This window comes from Dendrobates tinctorius, unplaced genomic scaffold, assembly GCF_039654945.1.
Source record: "Dendrobates tinctorius isolate UK_male_01 unplaced genomic scaffold, ASM3965494v1 ptg000114l, whole genome shotgun sequence".
NCBI lineage: Eukaryota > Metazoa > Chordata > Amphibia > Anura > Dendrobatidae > Dendrobates > Dendrobates tinctorius.
In genome coordinates this window covers 17,493,843-17,511,216 of record NW_027361782.1, presented here as the reverse complement: position 1 = coordinate 17,511,216, position 17,374 = coordinate 17,493,843, and the positions used below count along the sequence as shown (strand labels likewise).

General features: G+C 47.9%; 1 long non-coding RNA gene across 1 annotated transcript in view; it reads left to right on the top strand.

The window, feature by feature from the left end:
- The first annotated feature begins 4,304 nt into the window (after positions 1 to 4,304).
- LOC141101103 (uncharacterized) overlaps positions 4,305 to 17,374 on the top strand; it is a 57,048-nt gene continuing 43,978 nt past the window's right edge. Inside the window, exon 1 of the long non-coding RNA XR_012234890.1 lies at positions 4,305 to 4,503. This is a non-coding gene — a long non-coding RNA (uncharacterized lncRNA). The remainder of the gene's footprint in view (positions 4,504 to 17,374) is intronic.

Here is a 17,374-nt window from a genome sequence, read left to right as displayed (position 1 = left end):
TGATGACACATAGGGTGACAGAAAAATGGCTTGCTTTGGTCCTCCTCTTCCTGGGACTTGAAAAATTTTGCCTTTTGCATCAGCTGAATGTCCAACATCAACATATGCCACTTTCTAAAACTCCCTAACTGTGCTGCCTCCCCCCCCATGGCCGGGGTCACCACCTAGCGCACGAAACCATGCGAGTGCCGTTGCCCTGGACAGGTGGGTAGGCCGACTCTTGGGCGCGGGCACTGGTACAGGGTCCATCATAGTGCAATCAAGTGTCTCTGACGGTGGTGGTGCACACCCACCGTCAGAGACACCGCCGTACTATGAGGGGCCCATTGCCAGTACCGACGCCCACGAGTGCGCCTCCCTTGCTTGGGCAGGGCCCCAGCATTTGCAATCTTTACTTCTCCCTGCTCCTCCTCTGTGTAGTCTGGGCCATCAAATCCATACTGGGCCTGACACCGTCTGAGCCTGCTTCCTGATCTATAGACATATATTTTGAATGTGTACACTATGCTATCCATACATGTTATCCGGGGATACGGTACCCTTTCTCACCTTTGTGCAATCACGTGTAATCCATACTGGGCCTGACACCGTTTGAGCCTGCCTCCTGATCTATAGACATATATTTTGAATGTGTACACTATGCTATCCATACATGTTATCCGGGGATACGGTACCCTTTCTCACCTTTGTGCAATCACGTGTAATCCATACTGGGCCTGACACCATCTGAGCCTGCCTCCTGATCTATAGACATATATTTTGAATGTGTACACTATGCTATCCATACATGTTATCTGGGGATACGGTACCCTTTCTCACCTTTGTGCAATCACGTGTAATCCATACTGGGCCTGAGAACGGCTGGCGAGCTGTTAAGCAAGCTACAGCACCTGTGGTTTGCACACGTAAGTTTTTCATTTTTTCAGGAATGACGGTTAGGCCTAATTCCGGAACTGCGGTTGACCTGCACTTACTGGGAAATCATCGTTCGCGGGTAATAATTGTAATTCCAGATCCCCATCACTAATGTTGTTCAGCGGGTTATCTGCACCTGTAAGCGACAAACGCTGGCCTTTTCAGTGTAGCGCACATGCAGCCACGGACATGTAAGGGCATGACACACTAGTTATTGGCCAATCTCACGTGCCAGAGCCTCGCATGTCCCTCTAGTAAGCCGGACTCGGACCGCAGTCATGACGGAGTCTCATTCGTTAACGGAATTAAGCTTGCAATGTGTGCATCTTTTTTGTTGCTGGATGGTTGAGGTTGCCCATGTTGAGTCAAATTACGCCGTAGGCTCCACTCCTGGTGGTGCCCTTCTGGACATTCCTTTAAGGTTCAGCTTTGCAACCATACTGCCCACGTAAAACAAACACTTTGCCTTCATGAACGCTGTTTGGAGGGTCGTGACTCGTAGGAATAATGCCGCCCAATCAGTTAACCTGCTAGAGAGATCCTTCGTTGCTCCCAAGCATGACATCACACTCCCTAGGAGGAAGGTTATGCCACTGTGGTGATCGTACTCCTGGGGGCGACACAAGTGCACTGATGCCCAGCCACTGCTCGATGAATCTGCTGGTACATTGACCCAGACCACTTCATTCCACTCGCACGCTACACGGCCTGAATCTGACCCTGATGAAACTCAGGTTACCCTTCCCATATACAGTTCCATCTTACACTGTGACAAAGAGGAAGCTGCAGATGAAAGTGCAGGTTCGGCCCACCCGCCGTCAGACACACCACCGTACTATCAGGGGCCCTGTGCCAGTGCCGTCGCCAACGAGTGGGCCCCCCCTGCTTGCTCAGGATCATAGCACTTGCAAGGTTGAAATACTGTGCAGTGAGATGGAAGATGGGGACGACAAGGAGTCCAGACTAGTACAGGGATTCCCTAGCGAGGAGACTTATTTCATTGTTTTCAATGTTGGGACAGCAATTTTTGGGGAGCACTATACTCTGGAGAATGATAGATAGGGCCCACCATACACTGGAACATTCCAAAGGTGGACATCAGACACTGGAGCAGCATTTACAGGGCCCATTATACACTAGAGCATTAGAAATGGGGCCCATTATGTTTGGAGCATTATTTGGGCCCATAAGACAGTGGAGCTTCATCCATGGGGACCAACATATACTGTAGCATTATGTGGAGCTCATCATATACTGTTTCAAACATTATATGGGACCAATGATTCTGTATGGAGAAATAGATGGGCCTCGTCATGAGATGTAAAAAGTGAAGTATTTTTCATTGTACTATAAAGCTATTTCTCTGCCATATCGGAGCATCATGAGTTGTGGTATGTGTTAAAGGGGCGCTATTTTGCCCAGGGCACATGAAAACCTGGAGCCAGCCCTACCCCCCGACAACTTTAGCCAAATAACCCCCATTTTTCAGTGCGTAACTTGTATTATGAAGTTAATTAAGGTTGACAAGCTTAAGTAAGAAGAATTGATGCTTTTGGCATTCAAATGGGCACTGTAGGTGTGTTTTCTGTCCTCCTCTCACTGCCGACTTTTATTCCCCATTGACTTACATTGGGTTTCGTGTTTCGGTCGGACCCCCGACTTTTCCCTATAGTCGGCCGATTTTGCTCGACCCGACTTTTGGAAAAGTCGGGTTTCATGAAACGAAACTCGACCCTAAAAAAGCAAAAGTCGCTCAACTCTACTCACAACCATATATTACAGAATATTTTCATTAAAATCACAAAATAATAAATAAAGAAAATAAATATTGCGCTGTTTCATCACATACACAATAACATTAGAAAACGTTGACAAATCCCAACAGTTCCCTCCTCTCTTTCCTGGTCTACAGAACATAAATGTTTATCTCTCTCTAATGGATGGAGTCCAGTGTAAAGTCCAGCATCAGACAGCGGCCCAGACAGATCTCCAGGACTCGTCCACCCTGACATGCATGGCATTGCAAAGAATCCCCACACCATCATTTCTCTCCAGCCCAAAGGACCAGAGTGATGGACCAAGTCTCCAGTCTCTCTTAGCTGCATTTACATAGGCATTGCCCTTCAGATTGTTTACATTAATGAAGCTTATTCTCAGCCGCATCCTGATTAGTTAGACTTTCTGGTTTTCTTCCTCATTCCACTGCTGTCACCTGCAGTGCCCCATCTCTTTGTGGACATGGGAGGGTCAGGATCCACCACATCAGAGACATTTTCGCTGGTGTATGAAGGACGTTGCTCCATTTGTGCCTCTTATTCTTTGTCTTCTCCCAGTACATTGTAGCGTCCAAGACTTATCTCCAGCACTGAAGGCTCAGAGGATTTCTGTGCTGCTATTACTTCTCTGAAGGCATCCACAAAGGTTTTTTTTTTCTTTTTACAGTCACAAAACCTTCTACATCCACACTGGACATTGCAGACAGATTAACAGCTTCTACAGATGTACTGGGCTGCTGCTGGGATGGTTTGGCGACAGGTTTTCTGGACATCTTAGGTCTCTTTTTAATGTCTGGTATTTTAGGCCCTACTTTAGTGGCTGACCATTGCTTAGATCTTACTTTAGGGGCCAATAATGATGTTTTACATCTTTCCTTAGCGGCTATGTCTACTTTATATGATTCTTCAGTGGCTGGTGGTACTTTTTAGGCGCTTCTTCATTGAATGATGGCACTTTAGGTGTTTCTTTAGTGGCTGGTGGTCCTGGTAGTGCCGCATCCATTAGTAATATATCAGACTCTGGAGCAGGTTCACTGTTACTATGACTTCTAACATCATCAGTGCCGATTTCTTGGATAACATCTGCACCTCTGGTGACATCTGCTTTCATAATTTCCAAGTAGATATCAAAGAAATAATTTTCGGATAATTATTTCTTTGATATCTGATGATTTATGGTCACGGCGTGGCCATTTGGATGTGCAGCAGCTTTGACCTCTATTGCTTTATGCCTCTAACTCTCCTGCCTTTGGTGAGTATAACAGCTTGAACTATATCTCTTTTACCTGGGTAAGACCCTATTGCGCTCTTTCTCTTTTAGTTTTAACCACTTATAATTTCCAAGTAGGTCTGGCCATTATATTTATTATGTTCTGCATGAAGGCAATCCCTGAACATATGCCCGGGTCCTGAGCATAGGTTATAAATGACTGCAGGCCCGGATTGGCCACTTACCCAACTGGGCATTTTCCCACTGGGCCGCCATTTTCTTGCACTTATGTGCCGCTTGCCAGATAATGCGGCGGCGGGTCCGCCTCTTTTTTCCTGCTGCCGGCCCTTTAAATTTGCTGGCAAGGCGGCAGGCAGCGCTGCGGCACCCTAGGGGGGTTAAGAATGTGCCGCTGCACGTCGTCGGACGTTCTTGAGGGCGGAGCCGGAGACTGCTGGTTGGGGGGAACCAGCAGTTACCACACAAAGCTGCGACATGGAGAAAGGATCGTGCGCTCGGCTCACCTCTCACCAGCAGCTTGTCCTCGAAAGCCCCGCGGAAGTATTCCTGCTGCTTCGCACTCCATCTTCTCCCCACCTGACAGTGAGTGTCCGTGGGGGCGGCATTATGTGCTCTGCTACCAGCAGCACCTACAATTTAGCCTGAACGCTGGTGCTGCGGTAGCGTGCAAAGGCTTGTAAGTGATGAGATCACAGGAGGGAAGGTGTCAGGGCCCCCGATCATGTGACCCCTGTCTCCTCACATCCTGTGACCTCATCACAGGTCCTGTGCGCACAGCACAGAGCACTGAGAGCAGCCATGTATGTGGATTGTGGCTCTGCGGGTGGAGGTCTGTGCTGGAGGCCCCATTATTCTCTATGTGGATTGTGGCTCTGCGGGTGGAGGTCGGTGCTGGAGGCTCCATTATTCTCTATGTGGAGTGTGGCTCTGCGGGTGGAGGTCAGTGCTGGAGGCTCCATTATTCTCTATGTGGAGTGCGGCTCTGCGGGTGGAGGTCGGTGCTGGAGGCTCCATTATTCTCTATGTGGAGTGCGGCTCTGCGGGTGGAGGTCGGTGCTGAAGGCCCCATTATTCTCTATGTGGAGTGCGGCTCTGTGGGTGGAGGTCGGTGCTGGAGGCTCCATTATTCTCTATGTGGAGTGCGGCTCTGTGGGTGGAGGTCGGTGCTGGAGGCTCCATTATTCTCTATGTGGAGTGTGGCTCTGCGGGTGGAGGTCAGTGCTGGAGGCTCCATTATTCTCTATGTGGAGTGCGGCTCTGCGGGTGGAGGTCGGTGCTGGAGGCTCCATTATTCTCTATGTGGAGTGCGGCTCTGCTGGTGGAGGTTGGTGCTGGAGGCTCCATTATTCTCTATGTGGAGTGCGGCTCTGCGGGTGGAGGTCGGTGCTGGAGGCCCCATTATTCTCTATGTGGATTGTGGCTCTGCGGGTGGAGGTCAGTGCTGGAGGCTCCATTATTCTCTATGTGGAGTGTGGCTCTGCGGGTGGAGGTCAGTGCTGGAGGCTCCATTATTCTCTATGTGGAGTGCGGCTCTGCGGGTGGAGGTCGGTGCTGGAGGCTCCATTATTCTCTATGTGGAGTGTGGCTCTGCGGGTGGAGGTCGGTGCTGGAGGCTCCATTATTCTCTATGTGGAGTGCGGTTCTGCGGGTGGAGGTCGGTGCTGGAGGCCCCATTATTCTCTATGTGGAGTGTGGCTCTGCGGGTGGAGGTCGGTGCTGGAGGCTCCATTATTCTCTATGTGGAGTGCGGCTCTGCGGGTGGAGGTCGGTGCTGGAGGCTCCATTATTCTCTATGTGGAGTGCGGCTCTGCGGGCGGAGGTCGGTGCTGGAGGCTCCATTATTCTCGATGTGGAGTGTGGCTCTGCGGGTGGAGGTCGGTGCTGGAGGCCCCATTATTCTCTATGTGGAGTGCGGCTCTGCGGGTGGAGGTCTGTGCTGGAGGCCCCATTATTCTCTATGTGGATTGTGGCTCTGCGGGTGGAGGTCGGTGCTGGAGGCTCCATTATTCTCTATGTGGAGTGCGGCTCTGTGGGTGGAGGTCGGTGCTGGAGGCTCCATTATTCTCTATGTGGTGTGCGGCTCTGCGGGTGGAGGTCGGTGCTGGAGGCTCCATTATTCTCTATGTGGTGTGCGGCTCTGCGGGTGGAGGTCGGTGCTGGAGGCTCCATTATTCTCTATGTGGAGTGCGTCTCTGCGGGTGGAGGTCGGTGCTGGAGGCTCCATTATTCTCTATGTGGAGTGCGGGTGGAGGTCGGTGCTGGAGGCCCCATTATTCTCTATGTGGATTGTGGCTCTGCGGGTGGAGGTCGGTGCTGGAGGCTCCATTATTCTCTATGTGGTGTGCGGCTCTGCGGGTGGAGGTCGGTGCTGGAGGCTCCATTATTCTCTATGTGGAGTGCGGCTCTGCGGGTGGAGGTCGGTGCTGGAGGCTCCATTATTCTCTATGTGGAGTGCGGCTCTGCGGGTGGAGGTCGGTGCCGGAGGCTCCATTATTCTGTATGTAGAGTGCGGCTCTGCGGGTGGAGGTCGGTGCTGGAGGCTCCATTATTCTCTATGTGGAGTGTGGCTCTGCGGGTGGAGGTCGGTGCTGGAGGCTCCATTATTTTCTATGTGGAGTGTGGCTCTGCAGGTGGTGGTCGGTGCCGGAGACTCCATTATTCTGTATGTAGAGTGCGGCTCTGCGGGTGGAGGTCGGTGCTGGAGGCCCCATTATTCTCTATGTGGAGTGTGGCTCTGCGGGTGGAGGTCGGTGCTGGAGGCCCCATTATTTTCTATGTGGAGTGTGGCTCTGCAGGTGGAGGTAGATGCTGGAGATTCCCCATTACTGGGCACAGGGGGCAGTAACCTTTTCAGAGCTGAGACTATCTTGGTGCTTTTTTGTTGTCACTTTCTAAGAATCATAGCATTTTGTTCCTTTTCCTCTGGTAGATACATGTGACCCAAGTATGGAAAACAGGAAGTAACGAAACACATATTACAATGTCCCTTTCCTGTCCCCACACACAGTATAATGTTCCCACAGTATCACCATCCCCCCACATACAGTATAATGTTCCCCCAGTACCGCCATCCCCCACACGCAGTATAATGTTCCCTACTACCGTCACCCCCACACACAGTATAATGTTCCCCCAGTACCACCATCCCCCACACAGTATAATATTCCCACAGTACTGCCATCCCCCACACAGTATAATGTTCCCCCAGTACCGCCATCCCCCCCATACACAGTATAATGTTCCCCCAGTACCCAGTATCAACCCTTGGTTTATGCAGGACTCTGCTGTCTGTGCTGGTTCTCATCGTCCTGGATGAGGTGAAGTTTATGTGTGGGGTCAGGGAGGGTTTACAGGGTGGATGTAGCAGAGCCATGTGTGTGCGAGGTGTACGGAGCGGAGCCGTGTGTGTGTGTACGAGGTGTACGGAGCGGAGCCGTGTGTGTGTGTGTGTGTGTGTATGAGGTGTACGGAGCAGAGCCGCGAGTGTGTGAGGTGTACGGAGCGGAGCCGCATGTGTACGAGGTGTATGGAGCGGAGCCGCACGTGTGTGTATGGAGCGGAGCTGCGTATGTGCAAGGTGTATGGAGCGGAACCGCATGTGTACAAGGTTTATGGAGTGGAGCCATTTGTGTACAAGGTTTTCAGAGCGTGGCCACGTGTGTACAAGGTGTACGGAGCAGAGCCGCATGTGTACGAGGTTTACGGAGTGGAGCCGTGTGTGTACTGAGTTGAGCCGTGTGTGTGCAAGGTGTACAGAGCGGAGCCATGTGTACAAGGCATAAAAAGCGGAACCGTGTGTGTATGTTGTATGCGGTGCCATACGTGTACAAGGTGTATGGTGGGGAGCATTCATACCTCCCAGCGGGACAGTCCCGATTTTGAGAGAGATACTGCCCCGGCTGGGAGCTTACTTTTCGTGCGGACACAGGAGTACACTGCGGAGCCCCGAGGAGCACTTTAAAATTCGCATGTGATGTTCCGCCGGAAGTGACGGGCTAGAAGCTGACCGGAAATGACGTCGTTTTGGGAGGAGATTGTGAAGGAACCATGGAGGCACTTTAGGGAATGCTTCAGATCCATCACCGTGTCCTCCTCCAACAGTGCGGACAGCAGGATCACCTTGAACTCAGGGATGCCGGCCATGTGAGCAGATCATGATATGTCCTGCATCGGGAGGCTCAGGTGGGCTCTACAGTGGGAGCCGGGCTGCTTTAGTATCTTTATAGAATCTTTCTTTCTATCTGTTTTTTTATCTCTCTAATCTTTCTTTTTTTCTTTCTCTCTGTTCTTTCTTATTTCTTTTCTTTCTTTCTCCGTTTTTTCTTTCCCTTCTTTCTTTCTCTCTCTCTATTCTTTCTTTTCCTCAGTACCAGTCAGCGTGCCCACAGTACCAATAGAATAAGGGGGGTAGGAAACTAGGTGGCACTGGTCACTTTGAGCCTCTCATACTTTTTACTGGTATATAATATGCCCTGAGCACCCCCATAAAGTGGGCCAGCCCCAGACAACAGGGTACAAACAAATCACTATTACTATCAGTCCAAGTGGACAATTATATACGTAAAGTAATGATGTCTCTGTGCCAAGCAGTGCAGAGGATCAGAATACACTGAGGAGACTGAGTAGCGGGGTATGGTGAGAAGAATTATAAGGGGCCCATTACACTGTATGAAGTAATATATGGTGTCCATTATACTGTATGCAGTAATATATGGGGCCCATAATACTGTATGGAGCATTGTGGGGATAGGGGATGACTTTCTGTTTGTTGTGGATCTGACCGCTGGGACCCCCATGATCCTGGGAAACGTAGCTTTGAAGAGCACCATGTAAATGGAGCTGTGGTCTATTATACGCACTGTGGTGCCATTCACATGTGGCTCTTCAAATAACTCCTTAAAGAGAGTGATGAGGGGACAACAAAGTATAGCAAAAATACACTGATCGGGGTGAGGAGTGTTATAGTTTGTGGGCTGGTGGGGTTTGTGTGGCAGGGCTGCTTTTTTGTCCCAGTCCGGCCCTGGGCCCCTGGCAGAGACCAACAGGAACCGCGAGCGGTTCGCCTCCTATAAGCAGGACTGTGCTGTAGGGGCCAGGACCCCTGATGTTCAGGACGGGACCCCCAGCAGCGGACACGGCCAGTGTTACAGGCTGCCAGCTTCTGCTTCCAAGAGGGAAAACAGCTGCAGCAGCAGGCAGCTCAGTGTGAACAGGAGCATGCACCTCAGACTCAATCTGAGGCACCACAGGTCCCAGAATGCCCCACACAGGAGAAGGACAGTGTATGTGAGACTGTTTGTGCTGATGAGGCTGAGGCAGCCGGGTGTGAACAAGAGCACACACTTCAGACTCCAGCAGAGGCACCACAGGTCCCAGAGTGCCCCACACAGGAGCAGGACAGTATTTGTGAGACTGTTTGTGCTGATGAGGCTGAGGCTGAAGCACAGACTGTGGCTGGGGATGCTGTGCCCATGGGGTCGGGGGTTGGAGGGGTTTCACTTTCTGTAATGGACATCGCACTGCCTGATGAGAATGCTGCTCATGATAATGTGAATGATATGTGTGATTATCCCCCTTTGCCATCTAGTCCACAAGGTGTAACAGACCCCCCTGCTGCAGGCCCTCTCCCTATCAGTCGGCCCAGTGTGACCTGGCAGGTGCCCCCCAGGAATGCCTGGAGCCGCGGCACCCCATCCTTCACTTCCAGCGCCAGGTATACCGGCCAGACATTCAAACGCATTAATGTGGTGCGATTTAAATACATAGGTGCCAAGGAGGATCTGCCACAATGCAGGTATGTGGTGAGAGAGCTGCTCTGTGACCAGATCGGGTTTGTGGCAAATGAAATACTGGCAGTGTCTAATCTTCAGGACAGGCAGGGCTACGAGGTCAGCTTCAAGCTCATGTCTGACCTGGATAGATTCTGGGATAATTACCCCAAGTTCAGAGATGTTGAGGGCTGGAATAAGTTTGTGTTGGTTCCTATCTCCAGGCCGGACACAGTCACAGTAAACATCACGTTCTGGAATGAGGCCGTTCCTCCACAGGACATCGAGGTGTGGCTCCGGAGACACTGTGACCTCGTCTCTGGACTAACCAAGGTCAGAGATGAGGATGGTATCTGGACAATGGGGTGGCGGGTCTTGGTAAAATTGCGGCAATGTGATAACATCACTGCCCACTTACCCAACTCCTTCTTCATTGGGAGTGAGAAGGGAAGGTGTTATTATCCCTGGCAAACCAGAAAGTGTTTCAAATGTGGTGGGAAAGGTCATCTGGCTAACTACTGTACTGTGGTGAAGTGCAGTCTGTGTGGGGCAATCGGCCATGTCTCTGCGGACTGCCGGGACATCAGGTGCAACCTCTGTGGTAGGATGGGCCACCCTCACAGGGACTGTCCAGACGCCTGGCACAACATCTGCAGAGTCTTCCCTGATGAGTTTGTGATGGCAGGGGCAGAGGCTCAGGAGGATGAGGATGTGGTGGCAGGGACACGTGAGGAGGAGGATTTAATGTCAGGAGAGATGTTGACCAGCTCAGATGCCCACCAGGAGTCCACTCAGGCAGCACCAGAGAAGCAGGGTGCAGAGGGGAACGTGGAGGTCGTCCACCAGGTACAGCAGCCTCAGATAGCCCCCCCTTCAGCATCACTGTCTGTATCTGATGACTGGAGCATTAATAATAATAAAAGGAAGAAAAAGAACACATCGTCCCGTAAACCTGAGGCAGAATATGACACTGGTCAGAGTGCTAGTAAGAAGGTTCAGAATTCTGCAGGAGTGATGGTAGTGTCCAACAAGTGTGGGGTTTTATCTGACTCCAATGGTGACGATTATGAGGAAAAGTTGAGGAAAGTTGATGCTGAGTGTGACAGGGACATAGAGGACCATCCCCCACCAAAGCGGAAGCCCTTACCTGTAGACCCTCAGGTAGAATCTGACATGGACACCAGTGGTGGACAGAACATCTCTGACTCATGATAATGGCTGTTACTCTGCTCCTTCTATATTGTGTTGTGATGGCGGGGTTCTCATTGACAGTGACCTCGAGTAATGTGAATAGCATTAAGCTGAGGAGAACTAGACACGCGGTGTATGAACATCTCAAATATCTTGACACAGATGTCATCTTCCTGCAGGAGACACGACTGACATCTCTGGAGCTTATGAGAGAGGCTGAGAGGGAATGGCGGTCCGGTCCTTCTTTCTGGTCATTGGCTGTGGAGCCTTACACCGGGGTCGCTGTCCTGTTTGACACCAATGATGTGACTGTGCATAGGATAACGGAGGTGGTCATGGGAAGATGTCTGGTCCTGGCAGTCACTATCCATGGGAGGCGACTCCGGCTTATTAACATCTATGGGCCACAGACAGTGACTGACAGGATCCAGCTGTTTAATGACGTCAAGCCTTACCTCTTCACTTCTCTTCCAGTGGTGATGGCGGGGGATTTTAATGCCATACTGACATCAGGTGACAGCTCCTCAGGCAGGGCAGTGACCAGGGACGGTAAGGTCCTACATAACATCATAATGCAGGCGGGACTTAGTGACGTTTTCACACAGGGTGGGCGACACCCAAAATTCACGTTTTTATGTTCCAACAGGAGCAGTAGAATATATTTTGCTTTTGTCAGTCCTACTGAGGCTGTCAGCACCCTGGGTGAGAAGGTCATCCCTTTCTCTGATCACCTCACCTTGTGCTTCTCTTTGGGGACCTCTAACCGTCCGGACATTGGTAGAGGGTTGTGGAAGCTCAATTCCAGTCTCCTGGATGATGCTTATGTTCAGAGCCGTGTTCACTCCCTTATCCAGCTTCATCTAGACAGGGTTGACTTCTATGACAACATGACCGACTGGTGGGAGGACGTCAAGGAGGATATCAGATCCCTCTTAAAGAGACTGTCCGTTAATAAAGGGAGGAATAAGTACAGCCAGTACCTAAAGCTGCGCAAAGAATTGGAGTCACTGTATTCGGCGAGTGGGGATGACAAAGTGAAGATCGACCGGCTGAAATCTGAGATAAGGCAGTATCAGTATAGCAGGTATACCTCCCTGGTTCTTGAATGGGATTATGGGTCCTTAGGGGCCCCTGATCCCTTTGAGAATTGCAGGGAGAGGGTGGCCAAAAAAATGGTCACTGGTCTCATTGACTCCCAGGGTGTATTGCAGGATTCACGGGAGGGTATCCTGGAGGTGTTGAGATCTTACTATGCTGACTTGTTTCAGAGGGAAGTTTTGGATAAAGATAAGATGGCTCAATTCTTGGAGGCAACTCCAGTGCCTGATACTAATGATCTGGACTTTTCTCCTTTGACAGCAGAATTAACGGTGGAGGAAGTTAAGGAGTCTATTGATAAGTTATATCTGAAGAAGGCACCAGGTCCAGATGGTATAACGGCAGAATTTTATAAGAAATTCAGAGACCTCCTGGTTTCTATTCTCGTGGATGTGTATAGAAATTGTCTAGAAAATCACCTGATGCCTCCATCCATGAGAGTGTCCTCGCTAATTCTGCTGTCTAAAGGTAAAGAGCCAAGCGACATGAAGAACTGGAAGCCAATTGCCCTCTTGAATGTGGACAGGAAGATTCTGGCAAAGATCCTATTTTCTAGATTAGTCTGTTTGTCCCCGGCACTGTTGGCAGGCTCTCAGTTTGGCACAGTAAAAGGGTGGAACATGGAGCAGTCATCTCAATGCGGGAGACGTTTGAGAGATGTAAAGCTCTGCGGTGTGGGAGCTATGTTAGTCTGGACCAGGCTAAAGCCTTTGACAGGGTTGATCATGACTATCTGTGGGCCACTTTGTCAAAGTACGGTATTCCGGGACAATTTGAGGATTGGCTGAAGATGTTGTACAGAGAGGCGGTGAGCTTTCCTCTGATTAATGGTTGGCAGGGTGACACTTTTGGAGTTGGGACGGGGGTGAGGCAGGGCTGCCCACTGAGTCCGCTACTGTATGTTTTTGCCCTAGACCTGTTTCTGAGGTTACTGCAGGAGTGCGATTTTCAGGGGGTGCCGGTCCCCCACTGCCCGCCTCTGAATGTTGTTGCCTATGCGGATGATGTGATGCTGGTGATCTCCAATCCTCGTGAGGTGCAGATGTTATCTGCGTCCATCAGAAGCTACTCAGAGGCCTCCGGGTCTCTGGTCAACCTTGAAAAGAGTCAAGCTCTCTGGACATTAGATATAGAGCCCAGCTTTGATCTGCCGCAGTTTTCCAAAGCCTGCACCCATATTAAGATCCTAGGGGTTACATTTGGGAGGGATGATAATGCCACGCTAAATTGGGAGGAGAAATTGGAAACCGGAAATGCAAAGGTTCAGCGATGGAAGAACTGGAGGCTGACCTACAGAGAAAGGGTCACAATGTTGAAGACCTACCTGGTCCCCATTTTCTTGTATGTCTCTGTCATTTTCCCTTTGCCAGAATCTTTCTCAGTGAGGCTCTTCAGCCTGTTCTTCCAGCTCTTGTGGGGGAATAGGTTGAACCTAATAAAGAGGGGAATAACGTACCTACGGCGGAGAATCCAATGGTTTTCTTTGACTCCTTGTTTCTAAAGGTGAATTTTGGGAACATGGACTCAAACAGTAGCTCCTGTGGGTAAATAGTATCAGGTACTGGATATTGCCTTTTGCAGAATCTTGGGTGCGAGGCGGCAGTCTCAAGAGGAGGAGATGGACAGGTGACCACCTCCCCCAGTATCTGGACTATGGTCTGAAGTGTGTTAGGAGGTGGGGACTGGAGAAGTCTTACATTGAGAGCAGTACCAGAAGAGACCTGTATGCTCATGTATGTGTGACTTTCTTCTACTCTCCACTGTCCCTGAGAGATTGTGTCACCACCACCCTGCAGGAAAGCCTTAGGTTCCTAAATGGGGAAACGGCTTCCTCCTAAACTGTTTGATGTCACTTGGCTTTCACTGCATAGTTGACTCTTTGTCAGGGGGAGCCTGAAACATCTGTGTGTCTCTGATCGGAATTGTCCCCTTGGTTCTCAGCAGGAGGAGACTATGGAACACTTCATATGTGATTGCTGGGGAGGGTGGAAGATCTGGGAGGAGGTGTCAGATAATCTAAAAATCCCCAGACTGCGGACCCTAAAGTATCCCGACATAATCTATGGTGTCTCCTCCACTGTTAGAAACATCAACAGAGAGACGATGTACATTATAATCAGTGTCATCAAATATTATTACTGGCACATGAGAACCTGAGTGTCACTGCACAATGAGCTGTTCGATCACACCGCTGCCGCCAATCAGGTTATGTCAGAACTCCGGTGGATAAAATCACTGGAAGTTGGAAGGAGTCCGAGAAACATAACTGTTGTGAGCTCATCTGTTCATTCATCTTTTGTGTCCGAGGATCTTCCTCTTCTGGTGAAGGAAGGTAGTGAGGCTGATTTGGATGAAAGAAACCAAACACCTGATCAGGTGGATTGTGACTGGGTAACGGGAACTTCAGACTGGATATAAGGCAGCCGACGCCCTTCTGAGTCGCTGGTGATTCCTCTGCTGGATTCTTGGAGACCAGTCTGATTCCTGCTGCCCAAAGATAAGTTTTTGCTCTGCTATTGAACTTAATAGTTTTGGTTTTGTTTGCCTTGTTTTTTGAGTTCAGCCATCCCCGGCCGGGGGTGTACTGGATTCTTTTTCCTTGATCAGTGTTCTCTTTTGCTCTGCTTCCATAATATTCTGAGTGCTGATATAGGGTTTGAAGTCTAGTGACTTTAGGGTCCTTTTTGCTTATCAGTTGTGTTGGTAATATTTTTAGCAGGGTTTTCTCGGATTGCTTACAGCAGCTTTTCTGTCCTGTTCTTTTTAGTTAGCTTGGGCCCCATCGTTTGCTCAACCTATCTTTCTATCTGTGTTAGTGTTTTCATCTTGCTTCACCGTCATTATATGTTGGGGGCTGCCTATTGCTTTGGGGTCTGCTCTGGGGCAGTCAGTTTTTCCCTTTTCTCTCTTTAGGCTTATTTAGATCTCCGGCTGTGACGAGGTGTCTAGGATCACCGTAGGAACACTCCACGGCTACTGCTAGTTGTGTGATAGGATTAGGGGTCTGAAATCCGCTAGTTTCCAACCTCTCTGATTTTCTGGGCTGAGCTTGTGTTTTGTTTTTTCCTCCTTGGTGACTCAATCATAACACATAACGTTATGGAGAAACATAAAATTCAGTTAGGAAATACGATAAATTCTTTTTTTTTTTTTTTTCCTAACTTTCTTTTTCCATCCCCAAGTGTGGACACTTTAATTTATTTATGAATATATCTGATTATTTAGTCCTGTGTACATATATTACCTAAGTGGTTTGTGTTTTGTAATGCTGGATGATTTTTGTTTTATTATAATTGTATTTATGTTTGGTTTTCTAATAAAAATTGCCCCTATGTACAAGAATATAACTACTATAATACTGCCCCTATGTACAACAATATAACTACTATAATACTGTCCGTAAGTACGAGAATATAACTACTATAATACTACTCCTATGTACAAGAATATAACTACTACAATTCTGCCCCTATGTACAAGAATATAGCTACTATAATACTGCTCCTATGTGTAAGAATATAACTACTATAATACAGCGCCTATGTACAAGAATATAACTGCTGTAATACTGCTCTTATGTACAAGAATATAACTACTATAATACTGCACCTATGTACAAGAATATGACTACTATAATACTGCCCCCTATGTACAAGAATATGACTACTATAATACTGCTCCTATGTACAAAAATATTACTATAATACTACCTCTATGTACAAGAATATACCTACTATAATACTGCCCCTATATGCAAGAATATAACTACTATAATACTGCCCCTATGTACAAGAATATAACTACTATAATATTGCCTCCTATACACAAGAGTATAACTACTATAATACTGCCCCCTATGTACAAGAATATAACTACTATAATATTGCCCCCTATTTACAAGAATATAACTACTATAATACTGCCCCTATATACAAGAATATAACTACTATAATACTGCCCCTATGTACAAGATTACAACTACTATAATAGTGCCCCCTCTACACAAGAGTATAACTACTATAATACTGCTCCTATGTCTAGGTTTGGCATTATACCCCATGTAGAAGGATTTGTAAATCTAAGTAATATTCTGCTCCATTATAGCAGCACACTTAGACTCCACAGTAAATTATCTCGGTAGATGACAGATTTCATACAACAGGACAGTATTCATAGCTCCCATTAGCGAATATAGGACATTAATCCGTGGACACCGTAGACCTCGGCTCTGAACTTGAAGTCTTCCCTTAATTACCTAATCTTGAGAAATAAAAAGTCTTAAAGTCACATTGAGTTCCCGCAATTCCCCGGCTGAATTTTAGTGGCCGCTTTGTGAAATGAGTGATGATGATGGGATTTAGAGTTCTTCATATTAAAATGGCCATGAAGCAGGATTGAGAAGCCTGGGCTAACACAAGGGTCACCTGATCCACCATCGCCCCAAGCTTCATTAACTTAGGTTTCTCTATTGTAATGTGCAGAAAGTAGAATTATCTTTTCATTATATTCATTTTAATCATTTGATTGATCATTCGATCAAGTTTTATGCACAATTTGCTGCTGTGCACACTGTGGCACCTTATGTATAAAGTAATGGCATGGAGTTATTGGTTGATAGGACTATTCTAATTTATACTCTAATCATTCAGGAAAGGTAATACAAAGTGACAGAAAGCAACGAGTTTGGGTTATGCAGCCCAAGCCTTCATTACAACCTCCATTAGTCCACAGTGCTATGGCTACTATATCCTCATTTAGTAAGGAAATTGCCTACAAGAGCCTCTCTAATGAGTGATGCAATTGCAGAATGCTGCAAGCCTCAAAGTCTGATTAGCTTCCGAAAGAAAATGAAGACTGTCCCAAGCAGAGACTGTAATGTCTTGAAAGGCGCAATGACTTTGCCACTCTAACAATAAAGAACAGAATAATGGAGTGAGGGACAGAGTCATTCACATCTGACCCGAAATTATCCAAAAAGTACAGCTTTCCATGACAAGAAAAAAAATATAGCGAAGACTTGATAGTGTTAGAAAGAGCAAAGAACTGACAAGAGAAAACTAGGTCATAAATAATCTCCCAGCAGGGTGGGGGAATGGAACAAGACTTCTCTGCAAAAGTACAGTGATCATGGAGACTAAAGGATAGGACAGAGATAGATATCTAATAGATAGGTAGATAGATATCTAATAGATAGGATAGGTAGATAGATATCTCATAGATAGATAGTAGATAGATATATAGATAGATAATAGATAGACAGAAGGATAATTGGTAGATACTAGATAAATAGATAAGATAGATAGATAATAGATGTAAATGATAGATAATACATAGAAAATAGATGTAGAAGATAGATATATATATATATATATATAGATAGATAGATAGATAATATA